General features: G+C 49.2%; 1 long non-coding RNA gene across 1 annotated transcript in view; it reads right to left on the bottom strand.

Moving 5' to 3' along the window:
• LOC128918006 (uncharacterized) overlaps positions 1-23,966 on the bottom strand; it is a 47,961-nt gene that overhangs the window by 14,957 nt on the left and 9,038 nt on the right. The window contains exons 2-3 of the long non-coding RNA XR_008469429.1: positions 15,914-16,085; positions 15,476-15,555 (exon numbers count right to left, since the gene is read on the bottom strand). This is a non-coding gene — a long non-coding RNA (uncharacterized LOC128918006). The remainder of the gene's footprint in view (positions 1-15,475; positions 15,556-15,913; positions 16,086-23,966) is intronic.

The following is a 23,966-nucleotide window of genomic DNA, read 5'->3' on the forward strand; positions in this document are numbered from 1 at the left end:
ACACTATGGGAGTTTCTAAGTCCCTATAGCCTGGAATGCAGTTATCCCTGGGGACTGGTAACTGGGACCTCTGGTATCACTATTTTTAGTGAGAGATTTAAGTAGAAACAGCAGAAATGTACATATATATATATGTATGCTACGTAACACATATATATACTTTTAAAAAAGCTGACAGAAATAGCTCAAGCTGGAATCACTAAACATATTTCTTTTTGTCCTCCCCCAGAAACCGCTACCAAAACATACCTCTTCATCTAACGAGATTAGCAAGGTACCATGCTAGATCTTTATTAGTTAAAGCTGACCATAGCGCAAAACCTGGCCTGAATCGCAAACGAGCCGACTGCCAGAATGAGGAGCGCAAGCAGATTTATTCCAAATGGGTCTCTGCTCTTCGCCTTGGGGAATATGCTTCCTTCTCTTTAACTCCCTGACAACTGGTAGCCAAAGTTCAGCTCTCCTCGCGCTCCCCAAAGCCAGCGGTACCAGCACTTCCCACTCACGCTGGCTGAATTCCGGCCCACCGGCCGTGGTGATTTGCACAAACACAAGGTTAAGAGAGAAACAAACTTATTTACTGTGATGGTTCACAGTAGGATTTAGCACCAAGGACATTTATATATGGCAATTCCTGCCTTCTCTACTTTACTTGACTGGCAGCTTGAAGAGACCAAAATATCAAATACTAACAGTGGAGCCCTGGATGGTGATAATCAGCTGTACTGATTTTCACAGCCATCTTCTGCCCTCAGGCGAGTTAGTGTGGCTCCCAATGTTTTTCTTTGGTAAAAATGGGGGCAGGGAAGAACAAGTGAAAAAGATAATTTCTATTATGGAACCAAGGATGCTGGCCTAGCCTCACATGTAGTGGCCGATAGGAAATCTTTCACGAGATCGGCACATTCCTTTCCCAGGTCACACCCAGAACCTCCTTTTAAAGGTCTCAGGAGGACCAGCACATGCCCTGGGGGAAGGAACAGAGGCCAAAGCATGGCCATGTATGAGCGTTTCACTGCAAACAAGTTTCTTGCTTTGGAGTAGAAATGGGAAGCATACGCAGAACAGATCTGGTTTCCATCAGCCCGTTATTTATAGCATCGGTTTCACACCATGGATTATACACACTCGTGCTTGTTCTTTCAGGCTCACTCAGTGCTCTGCCGCCCTTCCTTCTTACCTGAGCGATGAATCTGCGTGTTTTACCCTGCCGTGATCAGGCTGTTCATGTCTCATTTAGTTGTGCCTTCACTAAATATGCTCCACAGAGCTTGGCTGCTCAAGAAATCAGAGTCTGCAAGCAGAGAATCTCCAAAACATCCATCTGAGCCTTGGGCTAAGGTGGTGAACACAGACTAGTTTATCAATGGTGCACAAGGGAGAGATCTCTTGGAGCCTTTGATTCACAGGCCCCAGAGGACTAACTACCTCTCTACAGCTGGATCAATTGAAAACACCTTTGGCACAGAGAGAAATATGGTCTCGTGAAACAGCAAGTTACTCTGCTCAGCTATTGCACTCTAACGGCTGCACGGTGGCAAAGACTTGATATGAAGTCCCACCTCAGCCAACTCACCAGAGACTGCACCGAACACCTCCAATGCTGCCATCCCGTATTAAACAGCAGAGCTCTCTAGCTGGGCAGGAAAAAAGCTCCGACGCAGCACAGTTCACAAGGAAATCTGCAGCCCATCCGCTTGCTGATTACTCATAGAGAGCAGAGTGAGGGTGGTAGGTCCCATCTGGTACGCCTGGAGTCATCCAACGTTGTTCTAAGTAGTGAGGTTAAACAATAGCTGTTTAGTCTCTGCTCTTGATTGAATGAGATTTGTTGTCCATAATAAAACCCCTGGCACATGATCAGTCATTGCATACGAACCCAAATTACACTAAGAAAAGCCAGGATAGTGTCAAAAAGCTCTAAAACATCATTAAAAGAGAGGCCATCCTCAGTCAACACATTCTGAAGAGCCCTCAGAAAATGATGGTATTCCTCAGGTTCCCCTCAGGTAGACATGAGGGTGGAGAACATGGCTGATGGCTCTCCTTGGAAGTTCCCTGCCAATGTCTGCATCACAACACAAAGACTGAGACAATTTCTAAGATACCCGGGACAAAACAACAGAAGATGACACAACACTGTCCCTGAGGCCACAATCACCAGCATCAACCACCTATCCCTGCTAGATTCAACCAGGAAAGCAGGACATGAGTCTACATCACAAACGTGACATCTTCCCTCAAACCCGCAAAAGTAAAATTGAGAGCAGCCTAGATAGCCTCCTTTGGAGACGTAAGCCTGCCAAGCTGTCCTCCAGTAGGACCTCACAACCAGACTAGGGGCTCCACAGCTGCTGCAACGGGCAGCAGAACAGGCGTGTTATGCCAGAGTCACCTTCTGGGCAACTGTAGCTTAGTGAGCGTTGACTTAGTTACCAGAAAAACATGTAAGCACCTAGACTAAGCAAGATGTACTCAGAAGACTAGGTGACAGGCTGGTCTACTACTAGACCTGTAGGTGGTTCAAGTTAGGGGAGATGGATCTCACACCCTTCTTCTGGAATTTGAGGGCTTGATTCAGGTGCCTGAAGGCAGATACCTGTATCTCGTGCCACTGCAGATGTGGAAGATCTGCCAGTTCCACACAGACGTCTCAAATGGCACGATGTGCTTATCGAGCAACCGAACGGTACCTAAGTAGGAATTCCAGAGGGAACTGCAATTACAGTTCGAGGGCTGTGGGGTGGAGGGGAGCTGCTCACACTGAGATACTTAAGGTGCTTAATAATTTAGCTTATCAAAAAGTTAAGAGGAAGAAGTACCTTATTAACAATAAAGAGCACTTACTAAAGAGGAGATCTCTTATAGCAGAACTCTCTTTAATCTAACAGACAAAGCCGTATCAACATCCAATGGCTGGAAGCCAAAACTAGACAAATTCAAACTGCACGGAAGGTGCCAGTTTGTAATTGAAAGAGTAATGAGCCATTGGAATTACTCGCCCCGGGCTGTGATGGATTCTCCACCATCTGAGTGGATGCTGTTCTAGAAAGTGCCACATTGCAGGCACATATTTCTGTGTTCGGGAATTATTGGTAAAGGCTTTCCAGCTTGCAGGAGTTGTTTGTGCTCTAAAAAACAAACAAAAGCAGTATTATGCTGCTCAGTTAAAGATGGAGAAGGGAGGTACGGTGAGTTTAAGCAGACAGCCTGTGACAGTGCTAGGAAGAGGACTCGGGTCACTTAAATGTCATTGCCCAGCCACTCTTCCACTCTCCAGAGGAGCTCCCAGCCCCGAAGCACCCTGCATTTTCCCGGCAGCACCCTCAGCTAGGTGAGAGCTGGCTCAGAAAGTAAACTCAAGAGTCACAAGGCAGGGTTCAAACGAGAGACAGGGAATGGATCGTATTAGCCAAGCACTTCTACTGGGAACACCTCCAGCAACACCTCCAAAGCTGCTCCTTATGAGAAGTCTGAGAAGAACAGGACATCCAGGTGGAGCATGGGTTTGCTGAGCTTTCTCCATGCCTTTGTCCAACACAACCGTGCTCACAGAGCCCTCGATCGTACACCCACGTACTATGGAGGGGTGCTCTGCAGATGACCTGCTCTCTTTCCTTCTCTTCCCAAGGAGCATTCCCATCTCCTGCATACGACATAGGACAAAGTACACATAAGAGGTATAGTTTCCTCGTATTTCCAGCAGGCAGGAAAAAGAGAAAGCCACAGGGGAAACGGTCATCTGCCAAGACACCTCCGTGCTGGACCCATTGTACGGGAACGGCTGCTGCCAGTCATCATGGAAGAGCAATAAACACCCAGGCTCAGATACTCCCTCATTGAGAAAGTCTATTTTGCTGACTTCTAGAGTACGTAATAAAAATTAGCAGGAAGGGCAAACAGAGGTAAAAGCGCGTGAAGGCTAGACTGACTCACTGTTGGGCCCCGGGAAAGAGGTAAAGCCCAGAACTGGGTGAATAAATGATTTCTTTGCTTCTCTGGTAAATAATTTCAGGTTGCCCTCACAAAAAGACACAGAGATCGATTCACTTGAAATAAAAACAAGTTTTAAAGATGCTTAGATATCAAAAAGAATATTTCGCCAACTTTGTCTAAGTTTCGTTTTGGGGCTGTGAAAAAGGCTTTTGAGAAATTAAATGTAGGTAAATTTCTAAGACACCTGTTTTGAAATAACCAAGAGAAGCATGCCAGCTTGGAAAAGACAAAATAAAACCTTTTGAGTTAGAACCACTACAGGTAGTCTTTCTTGGCTGAAAAGATGTAATAAATTTGTGGATAGTTTTTATAAAACCCCTGCAGATGCACTGGTAAGATTTCACGTAGACCATAACCAGGAAGGACTCTACAACACACCGGCTTGGAACAGCCCAAACAGAGAAACTCTGTTCCTCCTCCTCTCCCCAGTCTTTGCCTGCAAACACATCACCACAGTTAACGCACAAAACACCATTCATTATAGTCAGAATCCAGGAGCACAAAGTTAGCTCTTACACTGAGGCTGGGATCAAAACCTAACACAAACCTTAAAAAGCAAGGGTGAAATATCGAGCTCTCTGAAAGTTCAAACAGAAACAAATGTTACTGTCTCTCAGGCAAATGTGAAAAGATTATAAAAGTTATCTTTAGCTTTATTCATTTGAGTTTACTCACTCTCATCCAGAAGGTGCTCCAGATTTACATGTGGTAGGGTGGCTCGGGGCAAAATTCAGCCCCTAGTGACGATACTTCGGGTTCACACCACCCCTGTGTACCCAACTGCCTGGGCTCAAAGAAGCCAGCGCTGCTCAACGTTCAGCCTCATTCTGCAAGCCTTTGGTTCAAGACCTCTGTTACCTGAGGCTTATATGTGCCTCCTGAACATCTACAGGGCTCCTAGAAGCGCTCCGTGATCCCAGTATAAGTTACCAGGAATAGTTATAGCTCCAAGTACACAGGTTCTTAATGACTCAGAAGCTACTGGAAATTTCCAGACCTTCGTTGAGAAATTACATGGCTAAGAATTACCCAAGCTGTTGTGGACATGAGAGGGATTGTTATTACATTAATATCATTCTTCAGGTGGGAACCTAACCACAGAGAGACTGAAACAACCTACGCGAAGGCACACAGGATGTCAAGACATCCTGAGAAACAGAGAACAATCAAACCACATTTGGCCAAGGCCAGCCCAGTGGCTTGCCCTTCCTTGTGACGGTCAACGGAAAATTTCAGCAGGTGACAGAGGGAAGAAAAATTTGGCTGGATGAGCCTGAGAAGGGAAACAGAGGCCAAAATTTAGGGAGAAACTCCCGCCTGCAAGCCTGGCTGAATAGACTCCTGAAGGAACCATCTCACTTAGGGCATTTTCCTTGGACCGAGTGAAACCCCACAAAATACACCCTGGGCAACCCTTTGTACGCCATGGCAGATGGGCCCCATCACTTCATGGGCTGAGCAGGTATTTTCCATGCCTCACTACAACACTTTGGTGTTTCTGCAGCACAAATGCATCACCCTTGGCCAAATTAACTAAGCCTATGCTGTAGCCTTCAGCTTTTTCAGCCCTGTGGGCCTGGCCCAGCTGGAGAAGCTGTGGTCTTCCTTAGCAGAAGGACTGCCACAGGATCTTCTGTGCTTTTTTTTATTTTTTCAATCAAACTTTGCAAAACCAGTGGGTTTCATGAGTATTTGCAAGAAGTAAGAGCCCCTGGATCTTTTCTGGCAAGGCTTATTTTGATTTCTCCGCTAAGAAGAGCAGTGAGACGACGAAGAACTGCCTCCTGAACAGGAACACTGTGGAACTCAGGCAGGGGGGAAAAAAATATAAAAAAAATCGGGAGATAATAATCACTGGTCTGTGCATCCTTCCTGCTTCCAAACTTCCAGGCTGGCTGTTTTCCGAAATGACTGCCCAGGTTTGCATCGGCTCAGGTACCCCAGGAGGCTGAATACACACAGCTATAGATACCCCTTCCCTTCGAGCAGCCAGTATGACACTGCCCGAACCACAGGAAAAGCGGGACGGATGAGAAATTCTTCCCTCACAACGGGAAATACAGCAACCAGGATACCAAGAGGGTGGTCTGCCTGTTAATTCAGGAGACAGAATTCAAACTGAAAGCTCCATGTGGAGCAAATTAGCAGAAACTAATTCTAATCCGTCCCACGCTGGCACAGAGGCACGTCAGCCCTGCTTAAAATTGCACCTCCCTTCAGATCTAGGCTGCCCCTCGTCCTACGTGGAGAGAAAAAAGGACGGGGAGAGGCTGCATCACAATCTGCGTGCAGATGGTCCATATTATTGAACCTCTGCGGACTATCAGCCACTTGCCCCTGTGCCCCATGATAAATCACAGTCTCCTTCAATGTTCTCGGGGAAGAGCAACGCTCTCCCGGGCTCTGATTGGGTTGAAAGCCTTGACTAGTTAAGGAGATGTAAATACTGAGCCCCTATCAGCCTGTAATTGTCATCATCATCCTGTTTAGGGAACTGCTCACATCTTTGAGCAGTTACTCCGTGTCTCCTCCACCCCAGGAGAAGGTCTGGAGCCCATTTCCGGCAGCCGGCAGAGAGCTGCTTTTCTTTCATTGACACAAACAGAGTTTGTCAGCTTGTGCATCCTTGGTTTCTGCTTGGTTTAAAGTTGCTGCAGAGGCCTTGGGAGCAGCTCAGCAGCTGGAAACAGAGAACTCTCAACCCTCGCCACAAAGATGCCCATTCAGCAGCCGCCGGTCCCCCAGGTCCTACCCAACAAGAGCATCCTCTGTGCGGTGGCCTTTGGGACGGGGTCCTCGGTCCCCGCCTGAGCTGGGGGAAGTGACACTTCCAGTGGCTCTCATGGAAGGCAGAGCCAAAACGTGTGCATTCACTTTCTTCTGCAGACAGAAAACTGAAGAAACACCCCGCTGGGCCAAAATAAATACATTTGGCATCTTTCCTGTGTCTGCACCGGCACGTTCATGGCGCTGAAACTGAAAACAGGCCTGAGCCTTATTTACACTAAAATCTCTTTCCATCACTTTGGCAGTAGGAAGGGGCTTAGTCTTGGTACATATTATATTTTCTTTTCAACATGTGTAAATGAGGATCAAGCTTTTACGTTGCTTAAAATAGATGTAAATGACCCTTTATGCTGTCAGAACGGTGTCGAGAGGCCTTCCTGCAATAAAAAAATCAGCCCCATTATGCTTTCATATCATGCTCCATTCATTTAGTTCTAGTTTCCCAAACTTGGGCAGTTCCCCTTGACCGTGGCAATCTGTGCTGAGATTTTACGCAGCTGGGACTAAAACCAGAGGCAGAAGAAGGTGCGTGAGCTCAGACAGAAACACATCGAAACCTTCAATCTAAACTGGACTTGAAGCCCCACCTGGAAGACTCCCCATTCCCAGCGGGCTCTAGGCCATCTGTGATAGATTTATTCTTTCAATCAGTTGTTTTGAAGACATTTTAAAAAAACATTGTATGTTCCAGTCCTCTTTACAAAACCATGAAAGGGAGAAAAAGGCAGAGAGAGAACAACAAGACATGCTGGGCTGCCATCAGGGTTTTGATGCCTCACAGATGGACTTGCCATGCCTCCTGCTCGAGCCCAGGGGAAGCCACTACCACATATCCCTGCCCAAGCCACTGCCTTTGCTCAGTTACCAGTTTGCTCATTGCACATCGGAGGAGACGCTGACAAGAAAGGAACCGGCCTTCCTTCGATCTCTACTACTAAATGCATCAATTTTCCTTGAAGAGATAGTCTCTGACCACTGACCACACCAGGCAGATGAACGAATGGCTGTATGAGGTACCCAAGTTTTTTGGTGGTTAAGGCCGGTGATGGGACCCCCATCCCTTCTGATTAATGAGGAGGAGATCCATTAGCCAGCAAGCACTGCCCAAGGAGCAGGCTCAGCCCAGACAACCTGGCAGCCCAGGAGAAGGTCCCTCTGGCTTAGGCAGCCCATGCCCTTGGGCTCAGTCCTGAAGAAAGTGTCTCCAGGTACCTCAGGGATGCAGAGCCCTGCGTTTCCACCTTTCTGTCGCTCCGTACGGCAAGTAAATTACTAGAGCCCTTAAAAGAAGGTGATATATTTCCACATTGTTGTCTTTTGCCAGTGAGGAATCTCTAGAGCCAAGAGGGGGCTGGCTGTTACCCTGATTAATTACTGTCGGTGCTCCTTCCTGCCCAAACTGCCTTCTCCCCTTTCAGCTCCTACTTGTAGTGTGAACTACTGAAAGAGAAGGGCTTTCATTCCACCTTCTGGACTATTAAATCCAGATCCCATCCACACTACTGCGGCCCCAGCCTCTCTCGCTCCGCCAAATAAGGTCCGCTCATAAACTGCGCCATTCCTTCGGAGCCACCATCGCATGCAGAGACGTCCCGACAGGTCATCAATACCATCCGCCCCTAAGAGCTGGAGAAAGTGCTACTTGACCCAACTGCAAAATAAGTTACTGGAATATGCTGAAGCCGTGTCAGCCCATCCCATCCCCAGAGCCACTCTGCGGGCACCGCCTGGCCCAGGCACGGCAGCCAGGCCAGGAGAACCCAGCCGAAGGGCAGAACATTTACAGGAACTATCATTTTAGTTTTCCTTCTGAAGAATGCACAAGGGATAGTCAACACTTTCCTTAACCCCACCTCCTCTTTTCCTCTGTAAAATAACCCTCTCTCCAGCTTCACCAGCTGAATGCTACTTCACAGCTTTTCTCCAGGAGCAGTTGCAGTTGGAAACACCCAGACAAATCTTATCCAAGAGTTTATGAGGAACAGCTCAGAGACACCCTGAAAACTGCAGTGTGCTACCTGGAGTGCTGCAGATTATTATTACTTCTCTAATCTCGGTATAGTTCTGGGTAAGGTTTTAATTGGGCATTGTATTTCAAAGCCAGGGAGTAGGATCTATGCAAAGCACTGGGTAGTTTCTGCATTAATTGACCATCAAATCCTTCCCCTTTGCATCTGCATTCTATTATTAGAGAATGTAAAGCAGTTTATAGAGCTTTTAACCTCTTCATGCAAACACTCTGTGGAAGTTATGCTGCTGCAGGGACCATATTAGCTTTATAGACTTCTTTTCTAATCCAAGGAGAGGGAAAAAAGGGAGAAGAGACAGATGAAATGAATGATTTTTGATGGCATAAATTCAGCTGGTGTAAATTAGCACAACTCCGGTAACTTTGGTAGAGTTATGCTGATTTATGCCAGCAAAAGATCAGACATTTGATCTGCAATGAGGTCCTTGCTCTCAAAAGACCAAAACAGTACTAGACAAATCTTCACAGACCACTTACCAGCCTTCTCAATTCCATTCTTCCCTGCTGCATGGAAAAGCCCGGATTGGATGCCAGGGAACCATCTGGCAAACTGGGTACCAATAGCACGCACGCACACTGTCTGCGCAGTCACCTGGAGGAAAGTCACCTTCCAGCAAGTCACTTGGGTGACCTCTGTGACCACCAGCCTGTCCCCAGGGCTCCCGTGAGTGTCAGAGGAAAGGCAGAACCACGCTGTGGAGTGGAAGCATAAATTGCATCTTGCAGTCTCTAACTAAAGCTGCTAAGCTCTACTTTCTTCAGGGTCTCATGGTTGGGCTCCTCAGGGAGTAAGCACCATTCACAGGTCAAAAATACCAAGATGGAGGCAAGCCAAACTGTCATGGGTTCCTGTGTGCACAGGAGATGTGCAGGCCAGGTGTTACCACCAAGGTAGGAAAACAAGCATCAAGAAGAACTGGGGTGTCCTGGGCTGATAGCCCCTCCCTTGCACAGGGCACTGGTTCCAAGCAGCGCCAGACCAAGCCTGTGGGTCTCGTGGGACCTGCAGCAATTCACCCTGATGGCTGAACCCTGCTCGGTAGCCACAGCTTCCACTCAAAGTAACATGAGTGCTCAGTACCTCATCCTGTCCCAGGGTGAGAGCCAACGTCCATTATTCCCACTCAACCGAAGATCAGAAGGATGACCAACCTGTCGCACCAAAGGACGACTTAGCACATTATCCTGTCTCTAACCCAAAGAAGAGCAGATGCCTAGAGAAAGCAACATCAGCGTAGTACATATATGGTACTTCCCCTTCCAAAGAGCTGGATTCCCCCAACAGAGGAGCTTGACACCTTCAAACCCAAACAACTGTTGCAGGAAGAGCAGGAAGCAAGCCTTGGTCCCACCTTAACCGTGGCAGGAGAGAAAAGGGGTAGTAGTGTGTTGCCTCCTTCAGAAGAGTCATCGTCACAAGATGAAATCTCTTCTTACAAAAACCAGACAAGACAAGCACTGTTTCATCTCCCAGCTCTGTGCAGCAGGGTGAGAAGGAAAACTCACCACCTCGCTTGCCACCTTTGCCTGTTTTCTTCACACGATTGTTCCACCGCCCCACAAGCAGGTGGGATTCCCATTTTGCAAATCCCTACGCTATTTCTTTGTTTCATAGTAACCCCAAATGTCACTAGACAGAGCCCAGGACAGCGATTATGAGCATGCAAACAACGGTGTAAGTGCCAGCATAATTATCTTGTTCCTAAGCACTCGACAATGCTTCCAAGTATCTTGTATTTAGTTACTTGGTAAGGTCCTGAACGTCTGGCGCTCAGGCACTATGGTTTTATTGCTACAGAATGAGCCAGAAACTATTCAAAAGCTTTAAAAGGTCTTTTTAAATAGTCAGAATGAATTTACAGTGTTGGCTGCCTGGCAAACGCAACAGGCATTTCAAGTGGAAAGGAACAGTCCTTTATTGCATCTGCTGTTGGCATTTAGGGCACCCTGATCACTAACAATTCCTCTGCTCTAACGCTCGGCATCCTGCAGGCTGCTGGCTGGGCAAAAGCAAGGGGAGCGACAGACCGAGAAGAAAGGGTCTAGGTGAAAGAAAAGCCTGGGTTTAGAATTAGTTGGAAATTTTCATTACAATTCAAAAGAAAATGATCATTTTTCACCCAAAGCGTCACAGAAATGCCTTGGTTTCCATCACCTGCTAGTGAAACAGAAGCTGGGCTCCACCAGTAAACCTCTCCTGGCTCTGCCTGCCCGGAATGTGTCCCACCTGCCTCTCTGTGTGCCACCTCACCTCAGGTGTCCAGGTCTGGCACCCGGGACTTTCTAGAAACCAGAGCTTTTGACAAACTGTTCTGGAGTTGACTTCTGAACAGTGCTGGTGTCCTTGAGCAATACTGCCAAGGAGATGAGGCTGAGACCGACCTCAAACCAAGTGCAACCCTCCCTCCACCCAAGTCCATGGCTATTGACACCCCGTCTCAGCCACTTCTTGACACCACCATCATTAACCCAGCTGGTGGCAAGGCCACTTAGTCTCAAGCAGCATGGCAGAGGGGAGGAACAGCGGATGCTTTTCTGACGGTCTGAAAAGCCCAGAATAATTTGCCATTTCTTGTGACTGGGACAGAGTAGAGGGACGCAGGAGCAAGGGGTTCCTAAGGCCAGTTTATGTCTGGGGTTAAAAAGCCATTGGACGAGCAGCTGGAACAGCCATTGCATGTGTGGAGAGATGAATGAAGATTCATACAACTCTGGGGACTACAGGAAAGAACTTCTCCAAATGCTCCTGCTCCATCTTAGCTAAGAATGAAGCCCACAGCACTCCTCGCCATTCCCATGCTCCCACTCCCCTCCCCAGCATCCACCAGCGTTCCTTCACCCACACCTGCAGGGTCACCCATCCCAAGCCCAAAACAGGTCCCTTCCCTCTCACATGCCTGTGCAATACCCCAGCCTTGTCACTTTGGGCTCCAAGACCCTCCCGCACGATGGAAGTACAGCAAAGGGCAATCATGTAGGAAATCCTCCATTACTTTCTACTCCACTTGGCCTCTTTCTCTACAAGAAAATGTGAGGCAGGGGCTGACCTACATCCCCTTCACAGGAGTTGGCTCCAATCTCCCGTCTCAGGCTAGATATTTCCTGACTTGGTCGATTACCCGTATTCTGGGGCCTTTATCTCCCCGTTCGGGGCACAAGAAGGCTGTCTGTCTTCTCCACCAGATTGTGAAGGCCAACTCCCCTGTCCTTCCTTGGCAACACTTCTAGAAAACGCAAGTTTTCTCAGGACACTGATGGAAGGCAATTAGCAAAGATGATGATAGTCCGGAAAACATCTTAGAAAGGCTGAAAAGAATAATTTAAAGGTATTATTATTAATGATGGCAATTACAGTACTAGAAAGCTCAGTGGTTTTTCAAACAGGACTGAGAAAGGAAAAGGAACAAACCCAAGCAACCTCTAGGAGAATGCAAGAGAAGCAGTAATGAGCTGTGGAAATCAAACAAGATCAGTCTCGGAACAACCAAGCCAAATCCCCTGCTTGAGTAAACCAGTGCGGGTCCCCTAGAGTTCAGGGGCTGGGGGAGAACCACGGCTACCTCCCTCTGACCAGGGCAGAGGATATTAAAGCTGAGCTTTCCAAAAACCTTTCGGGAAGTCAGCTCAAAGTCACTGCAATTAAATGAGCCAAGGAATTCCCCCGAGGCTGTGCAAGAATCTCCGCGCGCGCTGTTCTGCTGAGCTGTCCTCCCGAGAGTCACCAAAACCAGTGTCACCCACCTATGACACCCTGACGGGCATTTGCACTTTCCTACGTGCCATCAGGCCGACAGCTTGGGATGTTTCCTGAGGACCGTGCAAAGGCCGCCGAGCTGACCGGTCGTTAATTCTCAGGAAGCACCCACTGCCTCATTGGCAATTACTTAAACAAACTTCCTTTTCATGGTGTCTGAGCCAAGGCCTTTCTTTCTGACACGTCCCAATAAAGTTTTATTTAAGGTAAGATAACATGAGGGTTATGCACCCGAGCCGGGCTGCACCTGACTAAACACCGGGCCCATCGGCGATGGCCGGATGGCTCGAGCAGGGTTTCACCGCTCTCCTCTCCTCCGCAGCCAGCACGGCCCCTTCCAGCTCGCAGCGAAACCGCCCGCGTATCATTTCCCCTTATATATGCAGCGTATATCCTTCGTGCAAATCTGTCTCATAAATCACTGCATCCCAGGTGCACCACGGAGGAATTTGCTAGGAAAATACCGTTCCAAGCGGAGGACCCAGCATACCACCGTGGTCTTTAGGAGGGGTAATAGCCAGGATAGGGGTGACTTGGAGACCTGCCAGCCTCCGAAAATGATTCATCCTGCCTGACCTTAAATTGCGGATCCTGACTGTTGCAGATGGAGCTGCCTCCGCGGGCAGGAAGCGTCAGTCATGGCCGTGTTCATATCCCCTCCCTGCCCGTGGCTACAGGGCCCCGATGGCACGTGAGAACCCCCAGCTTGAGAACCTGGGGTTTGGGTTACAAACTACCCCAAAATAACCAAAACGAGGGTCTCCAGAAACACCAACCCGAAGCGTCACTTATTAACACGCACAGAACCAACCCCAGCAATTTGCCTTCGGCGACTTCACTAAAAGCCACAGCTTGTGTTTATCTCACCTGCACGATTTTGAGAAAAATCTTATTCATTTCAGTGATTTATACTTCTATCAGCTGAGATCCTGGTCCCAAAACTCCAAGAATTTCTTAAATTATAACACTTCTGGTCTTTCAAGTGATCATTTTATCTCTGATTTTACCCAGACATCTCAGTCTGCCGCAGTTAATCCAACAATACCCCAAACGCCTCTAGTTCTCACATATTTCCGCAGCACTTGGTATTCTCCCAAACAACTTATTCATATTTACCGATGTCAGGAATACACTTTGCTAACCAGACCTTCGACCCATTTCCATGTAGACCCGTGAGATACTGTAGAGTTGTTTGCAAAAGTGGGACTCACTTTTCAGAGAAGGCAGCATTAAGTTACCAAAGTAAAGATCCATTTAAGTCAAAAGTTTAATAGTTTCGCTGTGGCAAGAGCAAATCTCAGCATATCAAAGAGTCAAAGGAGGAATATTGTACTCAGCTGAGAAAATGGACCAGCAGTCAGACACAAAAGCCTTTCTACAGCTCTGACAAAGAAACAATATACTCAAGCTCCTGTAGAGCTTAGCTTAAACCAAAAGGATAGAAAAAGGAGACAAAATATGTAATTAAGGTATTTCCCTCTATTGATATTAACTACAGTAATGGAGTAACATATAAGCCATACAAAACCTTAACATTCATAAGAAAAAATAAACTCGAAAGGTTTGGGATTTTCAGTAACGCCCTGGAAACGGCTATTTTAGACCATTTAGACCACATCAGAGGTATTCAAGACTTTATCCACTTTCCCACGGCCAGTACTAGCTGTCGGCTACAGCAGCAGACATCGGGAGCCCAGGGTAGCTCTCGGTGGGTCTCTGGCCCCACGGTGCTGGAGCTTAGCACTGCCCACGGGTATTTATAACCCTGAGGAGGCTGAAAAGGATCGATCGGGAGCAGGGACAAATGGCAACACGGGACTGCTCAAACATAACCATCCACCCGCTGCTTCACCTCCTGCAGGCAGCTGGTCCCGAGCAGCTCGTGGTTGGCATGTGCTGCCAGACGGGAGGAATTCTATTCCTCGGTGTGTTCATTACTGCACCTCTCAATACCATGGGCCAGCTGACGTCCACCAGACACCACTGTTGGTGCTAGCATTCCCCAGAGAGGTCCTGGTGCGCTCCCAGCTTCCCTGTTAGGTCCAGACAGACACACAAATGTCTCTCCCAGAGGTAGTCCAGGAGGGAGCAGGCTTGTCCAAACACACGTCGGGGACAGGGCTCCTGCCATCTACCGAAATGCTTTGACCCCTGCCCTCCTGGAATGAAACCAGCCCCTCAAAACTACCAGCGTGAGGAACCGAAAATTGCAAATGACTTAAAGTGGGATGGAAAACTCCCGAGTTTGACGATCACAAGCTGAGGCTGCTAATCTTCTTGTCATGGGAGCAGACTCACCCGGCGGAAGGGAATTCCTGCCTTTGACTGGACTAATTAAAGGCATCGAACTCTGCACCCGTTATGGCTTGATGTGCCTTAATCCGATGTGACATTCGACATACGCGAGGAACGCAGACGCGCACATACGGTTCTCATTGCTCAAAGGGGTTTGGCGTCCATGGGGGTGTCCCAGCCACAGCATGCTTCCCCAGCTCGCCCCACTGGGGTGAGCTGTGTGGGGTGGCAAAGTGGGGGATAATCACTCATCCCGCCTCAGAGCCACTAACGGCCCGGGGTGGCTAGACACTCTGCACAAGGTCCCATTTAGGGGAGAGGAGTGTGGTCTAACCCAACACTGAAAGGTCGCTTGAGAAGGTGGGGATGGGAGCGGGATTCAAAGCTCAAGTGAAATGAAGTGGAAGGTGCCGAATGAGCCGTGCCCATCTCTCTCCCGTGCAGGTACAGGAACAACCAGTCGCTGCGCCTTGGGAGTGCAGAGGATTTCCAATCGTGATGGCACATGAGATTGTAAAGATCTCAAATTAGGTAAGATTTAAGACACAAGATGAATCAACAGGGTATTTTTGGATGGAGCGATGTGAATCATGAATATTGCTTGTGTTCCTTACCTCCTGTCCAGGACTGGCCTCTTGAAGTCCAGGGATAGGTCGTCACACTCAACCACGCTCAGCAAAATCCTGAACCAGCCCTGGGAAGAAAACTTGCTTTAGACACTGATGGGAAGGAGACAAACCTGTTCATACTTCAAAGACAAAAGCCCCCTTCTCCGCAGAGCATTGCAGGGTAGGAAGCAGCCACGGGGGCACCTGTGCAGCCCTGGACCAGCCGAGCACTCCCACCCAGTGATCCCGCAGCGCTGGAGACAGCATGGGAGGGCAGATGGTGGCAGACGAGCCTGGGATGGTCGTGCCATGGGAGCACCTGGCTCTGAAGACCTGGGTTGAGACGCAAGCCCTGACAAACAATACAGTTTTCTCAATGGCACTGCAAGAAAACAACTTCCTCTTCTATTATTGGTTTTTCTGTAAAAGATGAGAGTCCCATACCACTATTACTTGCACTGTCAACTCCAAGCTAGTTGGTCTGCGAGTTCGTATGGCAGCAGGTGGTGTGTTTACATCCGAAGGTCCCAAGTTCATTTCCAGTTAATGATCCATAAGAGGGACTGCAGCATTCTTCTAGGAAGATTGCTTGGAAGCAACCGATAGACTGCTTCGGCTAGGGTGGAAACAAAGCACTGAAATATTGTCACAAGTTATAAATCTGGCGAAGTCAGCGATGCTCTATAAGGAACAGTAATGTTTAGTGCACACTAGTACCAATAGCTGGTCAGTAAAAGCCTCTCCAGAGTTTAAAAAAAAAAAAAAAAAAAAAGATGGTGATTTCGGTACAACTGAAATGCAGAACATGTTCAAATTCATATTTAATAAAGCAATTATTGTTTATTAGTGAAGTACCAATTGATTATTAAAAACACATTTATTGAGGCTGGACCACAAGGTAACAGATATGTACCTCTGGCATAGCTGTGAAACCTCAGTAAATAGCGATTATTAGAAACAGATTTATTGAGGCCTAACGATACCGTAAGATGTGTATCAGTTACAGAGCTCTTAAAACCCGGTCAGCATGTTCTTAAGCCATTTTTACTGAGGGTTTATAGCTCAGCAGTAGGGCTACATGTCTTCATTTAGGGTTGTTAAGCCACATGGAATATCATCTGAATGCTCATGTGATACTTAATTAAGGTGGCGTTTGCAGGGAAGAGACTACGGCAACCAACAAGAACCAGGAAAAATCACAATCATTCTCCTGCTTCCAAAAACGCAGATCAGAGCTGCCATTTGAGCTGGTGTCGAACCTTTTCAGTAATCCCTGAACCTCTCTTTCGGTGGAGCACGTGGACCACAGGTGATGTGAGGACAGGACCACGCGACACGCAGAGTCGCCTCCATGCCGGTGCCCGACGCCACGTGCAGAGCGCGTCCTCCTGCCCTTGGCCACGCAGCTCCGACCTCCGCCAGGCTCTGACCAACGTGCACTCAACCGGCCGTGGTGCTCCCCGAGGGCCTTTGGCGAGTCTCTGTATCAGCGCTGTCGCTGCAAACTGACTGTAATCAAACCTGCAATGACACGAAAACTGGACAGAGGCCAAACGCTGCCCGGGAGGAGAGAGTGGAGCAGCACGGTGAGACCAATGAGGCTGCAGACCATGAGCGCAGCAGGCGGAGGGAACCCCAGATGTGCCGTCCTTGCTTATTCATAGAGAGCAAACCCCCTCCCACCCCTTCCTTCTTAAATGCTTAGAGACTTGCCCGGTAAAGCCACCCTTCCCTGCCACCTGCTTCTGCTGCCAGACCCGACGTCTCCATCCCACGCACGTGGGGCACCAGACTACAGCAGAGCCACTGGAGAATCCCCAGCGCCGACCGAGCCTTTCCCATGGCTCGGGATGAATACAGGAGACCATCTCCCCAGAGACGCAGCCAGCAAAACAAAGAGGCAGTGTGGAAACTACAGCCGGAGTGAAGGCAGCGATTTTGCCCAGATCATGCAGAACGGCTGGGGCAAAGCCCAGGGGAGAAGAGAGGTCTGCTCCTTTTCTTTCGCCATGCCTTAAGACCTCCCGGTCTCCCCACCGGAGGAGGAGGGGCAAAAGGAGCCCAGATTACCGAAGAACTCCCCTAGCTCCAGTCTCCTCTGTTCAAATTTATATATTCCACTACAGGTGACATCATGATTGCTGGAGTCTGACAGGTGATGCTGTAAAATGCATGAAACCATAAAAATTTCAACAGCAGCAAGCTCCATTGCCGCTACATCTGACAGCACTTAGCTGCCCAGCTAACACAAATATTATAAAAGCACTCGGGAAAGAAATCCAACCTGCCTGACCTCAGTTTTGGACTAATAAACAGTACAGCATGACCAGATTTCACCCACATATAATAAACAGACAGCTTTTAAAGAAACCAAAGCAGGGTGTTGGTAGGTGTAAAGGACTGAGGAAAGAGATGAGTTAAAAGTTGGCAAAGTCATTGCTGAAGGCAGAGGGCTCGGCTCCCTGCTTTCTGCCACTCCGTCTCCCTGCCAGGAGGAGATCTGTCTCAGGAACTGCATAACTATACCTGCAGAGAGACGCTCGCTGGTGTTACACAGCCAGACCAGGGGTGGGTTATTGCCTAAACCATGTCAGAGCACCCGATGTTCATTTCTGCCCTTTCCATGGGGAAAGAGTGAGTAATCTTGTCTCCCAAAGTTAGACAGCAAGTGAATCCAAGAGAATTATTGCCATTTCTTTCGCCACCCTCAGCATTACATTTTAAAAGGCCAAGGATCTTGGCTTTTGGATACTGCTTTCTGCTGTGAGGTCCCTCTCATCTCCCCGGAGGATGAAAGCCCCTTGCCTTGGCTCCATGCAAAGCTCTCTCTGAACGAAGACACTCCAGTGGGCAACAGCCTCCCAAAACCACGGAGGCAAGTCAGGAAGACAGGGGTTGATGGCTCCAGCCAGGGAAGGGATCTTTCAAACCAGACACGATGAAACGGATCTTCAACTTCTCCAGGGAGAACTGGTGTCCATGGGCTATTTTGGGATTAGTTAGATGGGCAGAAGGAGCTTGTCACCTTCCAACTGGCCACCCCAAAAGCTTTCCGGGCAGAAGTTGGGAACCAACTTGGTCACCTCTCAGAGACCCTCTGGATAACCCACAGGGTCCAATCTCCAACCCACCCTGCACCCATGCACCGGCCACCAGCACCCCCAGTACAGCTCTGCGCAGGGACTGTCCCAGCACCAGCGCCACCAGAGTCTGTGCCCAGTAAACAAACGGGCACCCAACCCCCTGGGCCAAAAAAGCGCACCTGGAATCCGATACGCTGTTAGATCGTAGCGACAGTCTATTGAGACAGGCAAGCAACAGAAGTTACTATAAATACATATATAGCTCCATTAAATCCTCCTTTATCGAAATGATTGGAGAGCTGTCTCCGAGCTCGCTCGCTCCCAGGGACGCCAACAGAAGAGGGGGAGCGAGCGGAGCCGCCGGCACCAATGGGGCTGCCCCACTCCGGAGCTGCGTTACCAGGCAAAACAAATACAGCATCAAAATGACATTATCATCCCCACAGCTACGGTAACTAGCAATGACGGTCAACCTTCTAAGTGCGGCTTTAGATATTAAAGATAGACACGTTTAAATATCATTTTTTCAACCAAAGAGAAAGCGCTATTGCAAAATTCTATACAGCATTTTTAATCACAGGTTTTACCAAGCACTTCAGTGGAAAGTGGGTGATCATTTTTTCACAAAATCAGTGCTGTTTTTTCACCACCGCAGATCTCCTTTTTCTACCGAACTAACTAGTGATAGATTCAGCAGATTTTTCAAACAGTTTTTAGTTCCTGAAAAAATATGCATAGTGAAAAAAATGAAAAGTGCATTCTCTGGACCAAGTTTAAATCTTTTTCACATAAATGGTTCCCCATTTTGCAGTCAGATTTATCAGAACTGACACCAACTGATGGAAATGTGATGGCTACAGGCGGTAATTAAAAGCACCTGATGCAGACCAGTATGGGACAGCAATTCCTCAGCGAGGAACATCAGCCCCTACCGTAGTGGGGGACAGGACAAATTGTTACCAAGGGGGACTTCACCTTTCCCGCTCCAGTTCTTCCAAGGCTCCAGTTCACCAGCCAGGTCCAGCTACAAAAACCCCAAATCACATATTTTTACAAATACAAGCAGACATCGACGTGAGTTAAGCGTGGTCTCTGCAGTCACCTTCATGCAGAGCCAGAAAGATATTTAGGCACCTGATTTAAGCTAAAATAAAGTAGATGTCCTGATGCCCATGGGAAGTTTCCTGCCTAATCCCTCCCCGGATCGCATCCCACACTTCCCTGCTGCTTCTCCACTGCAAAATGCGGTGGAAAATGCTAGCAGGACTTCCCAGAGTCACACCACTTCCAACTGGGGTTGCGCAAGGGCTCAGCTACTCTAATTAAAACAAAGCCATTACCAGGAAATGAGCTCTCCCTGACTAGCACAGGAGAGCAGCTCTGGATTAAGCACTCCCATCTCCTGCCGCTGCCAACCTCTCTGGATAACTTCCTGACAGAGACACCAGCCCGAAGGGAGCAGGAGCAGCCGTCCCGGGCTCCCTACGGATGGTGCGGAGCTGAGGGAATCCCCGTTAATTCATATCAAACCAGGAGGTGGCACTCCACAACATGCAGAATAACGCCTGGGCTTTGCATACCCCTAAAAACCTCCCTTTTGTGCCCGGCAAGCAGCTTCTCCCACCCATCGGCATCTCCGGGAGTTGTCAGCTGTAGCGTGTCCCTACCAGGTCCCCGGGGAGGTGACATCGAGTAGCCACCAGCCACTGGCAGGCAGCGGGACGGCAGCGCTGCCCTATACCTGCAGCCGTCCTATGGCACCACCTGGCTCCCAGCCGCTCCGGTTTGCAACCTTAGGGTCTCTTTAATGCAATCCCCCCCCCTCTTTTTTATGGAATAGGCAAAAAAAAAAAAAAAAAAAAAAGAAAAAAAGGCAATAATAACCAATCATAAAAAATCAAAATCGTTTACCTTTCAGGAGGCAACTCAGCGCAGGCTATTACAGGGTAATTTGGTACATCATAAAGTTTCCTATTAGAACAGAAAATAGGGCTGCTTGCATGAGCTGCCAATTGGAAATAAAATAGCAGTGGGGTCGCGATCATTAGCGTCGCTTTTTCTATTAGGTTTGCTTTCCATGGGGGTGGGAAGAGGAGGGAGACTGAGATGCAGGTGAAAGCAGAGGAGACGGGTCTGGAAGACGGGAGAGACGAACAGAAGGCTGCTCTTTATGTTTATGAACGGTCTCGTCTTGCACCTTTTGCGTTTACAGCGGAGAGCCCCAGAGAGTGGCGGTGGATGCGGGATGAGTCCCCAGGGTGTCCAGTCTCCCGAGGTACACAACAGCCCAGCAGGAGCAGCTCAGAAGAGTGGCAGCTCATTTATGCTACTAGGGAACACAAGCATACGTTTTGCAAAAAAAGCAAACAAACAAAATACTGAAATTGAGATAAAACCAGGCCAGAACGAGAGCAAGCTGGCCTGTTACTGCGACCGGCCACCGTTGTAAATAAAGGTCCCCAGGTGCTGGCATGCACATGCATTTCTCAGCACGCTTCCCTGTGCTGTTGGCAATCTGTGACATTGATCCCGTGCCTCTTACGCTTCTCCAGTTACTAGTTATATGGAAGGGCACGCAAAGCACCCAGAGAAGCCCAGTCTCCCGCCAGCTGCGTTACAATTGCCAGAAACAACTTCCCTGGGCTTGTCTGCGCGTGGCACAGCGAAACACAGCCCCACATCGCAGGGGGGAAGTGCCACGTCCAAGACTGCAGAGGAGAGCGGTGGCAGAGGCAGGAATGATGTCCAGGTTCTTGAGTTTGCACTCCCTAGGACAGCCTGAGTGGAGTACTGCATCCAGCTCTGGGGTCCTCAACACAAGAAGGACATGGACCTGTTGGAGCAGGTCCAGAGGAGGCCACAAAGATGATCCGAGGGCTGGAGCCCCTCTGCTGTGAGGACAGGCTGAGAGAGTTGGGGGGGTTCAGCCTGGAGAAGAGAAGGCTCCGGGGAGACCTTAGAGCCCCTTCCAGTCTCTAGAGGGGGCCTACAGGAAGGATGGGGAGGGACTCTGGAGCAGGGAGTGTAATGACAGGACACGGGGTAATGGCCTCAAACTGGAAGAGGGGAGATATAGATTGAATATCAGGGAGAAATTCTTTGCTGTGAGGGTGGTGAGCCCCTGGCCCAGGTTGCCCAGAGAAGCTGTGGCTGCCCCATCCCTGGAGGGATTCAAGGCCAGGCTGGATGAGGCTTGGAGCAACCTGGTCTGGTGGGAGGTGTCCCTGCCCAGGGCAGGGGGGTGGAATGAGGTGATCTTTACGGTCCCTTCCAACCCAAACCATTCTGTGATTCTGTGAAGCTATCACCCCAGTCCATAGGGAGAGCGGCACAGAAGGAAGGCTGAAGCATTTTGCTTCGGGAAAGCAACATAAATTATGCTTTTGTTCCTGTGAAGGAGGAAAAAAGCCTCTTCCCTCTGTTAGGAGGTTCGTTACGCTACTGCTCACACTAACAGTCTGCTTCCCCAGGTGACTGCTTGGTGGGATGGAGGGATCAGCTCACCTCCACGCTGCGGCACAGCGATGGATCCCCATCGCATCAACCACAGACACCATAAAAGAAACTGGTCCATGGCGATCAGAGGGCAGAGTCTGAGGCACAGGGGCCACGAAGGGCCATGGAGCCCACAAACAAAGAGTAAGCAATAATGACATGATCTGTTTGTTAATAATCATCCCATGGTTCCCATAAAAACCCTCACGCCCTCTCGAGAGCTCCATCCTACTGCATTATTCCTCGCAATTTATTAAGACAAATTGTTCCTGCACCACAGTTGGAAAGTAACTGAAACCAGCAGCGCTGTCTCCATCTCGTGGGGAACTGAAACCCGGCCAACACTGTGTCACTGCGCGCTGAACAGATCTGTGGTTTCCCTACCTCCCCGCTTCTTCCCTTGGCTTTTGGGTGGTTTGCCTCTCACTTGCTTGTGACATCCAGTTCCCTCTTGTCCTGGCATTCCAATCATCCCTGCAATCATCTCCCACCTTCGTGCTCCGGTGCTGCAGCAGGTCCTCCTCTGCTTGGGGACGGCCACCCACGGCAGGGCGAGACCGCAGGCAGGGGGAAGCCACCCAAAGCTGCACCTGGAAAACCTCTTTTGTCAGCAACAGCAGCATCTGCAGGAGAGGCCCTGCTACAGCCAGACCCACAGGTCTCTTCCAGCCTTGAAACCCCCAAACAGAACTCACGCAACCCTTGTGCCTCTTCAGCGAAGGTGCTTTCACAGCAGACAGGGAGAGGGCACGGTGCAGGGGATGCAGCACGGCTCCTGGTACTCGCGGAGCTGCTGGCTGACTTGGCTTTCATGTGCCTTCACCTCTCAGTGGAAAAGAAGCAAACGCTGGGTTCCCTGCCAAGGCGTCACGTGTCTCACATGGGCATCGCCTCCTCCGGCCCCCGGCGTGCTGCAAACCCACACCTCGCAGGAGCATCCCGACACTTGGAACTGCTCAGACATGGGAAACACCCATGGCACACACTTGGTGTTTCCAGCAAGCAAAGCACCACGAAAATAAGCAAGTGGCATGGCAAAATTTTTGGCAGCTTCCTGGGAGAATAACATGAAGATTCATTGACAAGGTCTTCTGCTGCCTGACAGCTACGCTGCTGCGACAAGGATGAGTGAAAATCTGCCCCATGCCAACAATCCACGTGGCCCAAAAGCTGCAAAGCCCCAGGTTCCCACCACATCTGCTGTCCCTTGCCTTTGCAAACCCCATTAGATGATCACAAGAGCAACCCTCCGGGAAGCGTTAGGTAAAACCGCTCGTCTTGTGGCCGCCGCAGCCGAAGGGCTGGGCTGATGCGCTCCTCCTGCAGACACACACACAGCTCTGCAAGGCGAAAGCGGATCCATCCCCAAATACCAGCTGGAGGCGACACTCAGATGGGCTGATGTGGTGATACTAAAGGTCAGTGCAGAGGTTGAGCGCTGAGGTGAGTGTTTGATTAAACCGGGTGGGTGAGGGTTTTTCAGGGATCTGTCGGGGATGGAAGTGAAAGGTTTATGGAGTGCTGGCGGGCGCTCCTGACAGTGCTGGAGACGACGTGGATTTGGCACGGGCTGTAGCAGCGTTCTTCCCTCGCCGTCTGATTTCCAAGCTCCAAAGGCCTTGGGGCGATGGAAGAAACTTTGCTACACAACATTTTTGGTTTTATGTTCCACCATATCACAACCATCCTTGAATCTTGTGCCACGCAAGGGGCTGTTCACATTTATTCTCAACATCTTCCTACAAGACTTTGCTCTACCCATCAATTCACCCCCACCCTCACAGATTTGATAGCCCATAACACAGTTATTAGGCCATAGCAGGTACTCCATGATGCAACTTTCAGTCATAGTCATCTTTTATGACCAGGACTCATTCCTTAACCCTTTTCTTTTCCTTCTATCTTGCTTCGATTGTGGC

This window comes from Rissa tridactyla, chromosome 15, assembly GCF_028500815.1.
Source record: "Rissa tridactyla isolate bRisTri1 chromosome 15, bRisTri1.patW.cur.20221130, whole genome shotgun sequence".
NCBI classification, from domain to species: domain Eukaryota; kingdom Metazoa; phylum Chordata; class Aves; order Charadriiformes; family Laridae; genus Rissa; species Rissa tridactyla.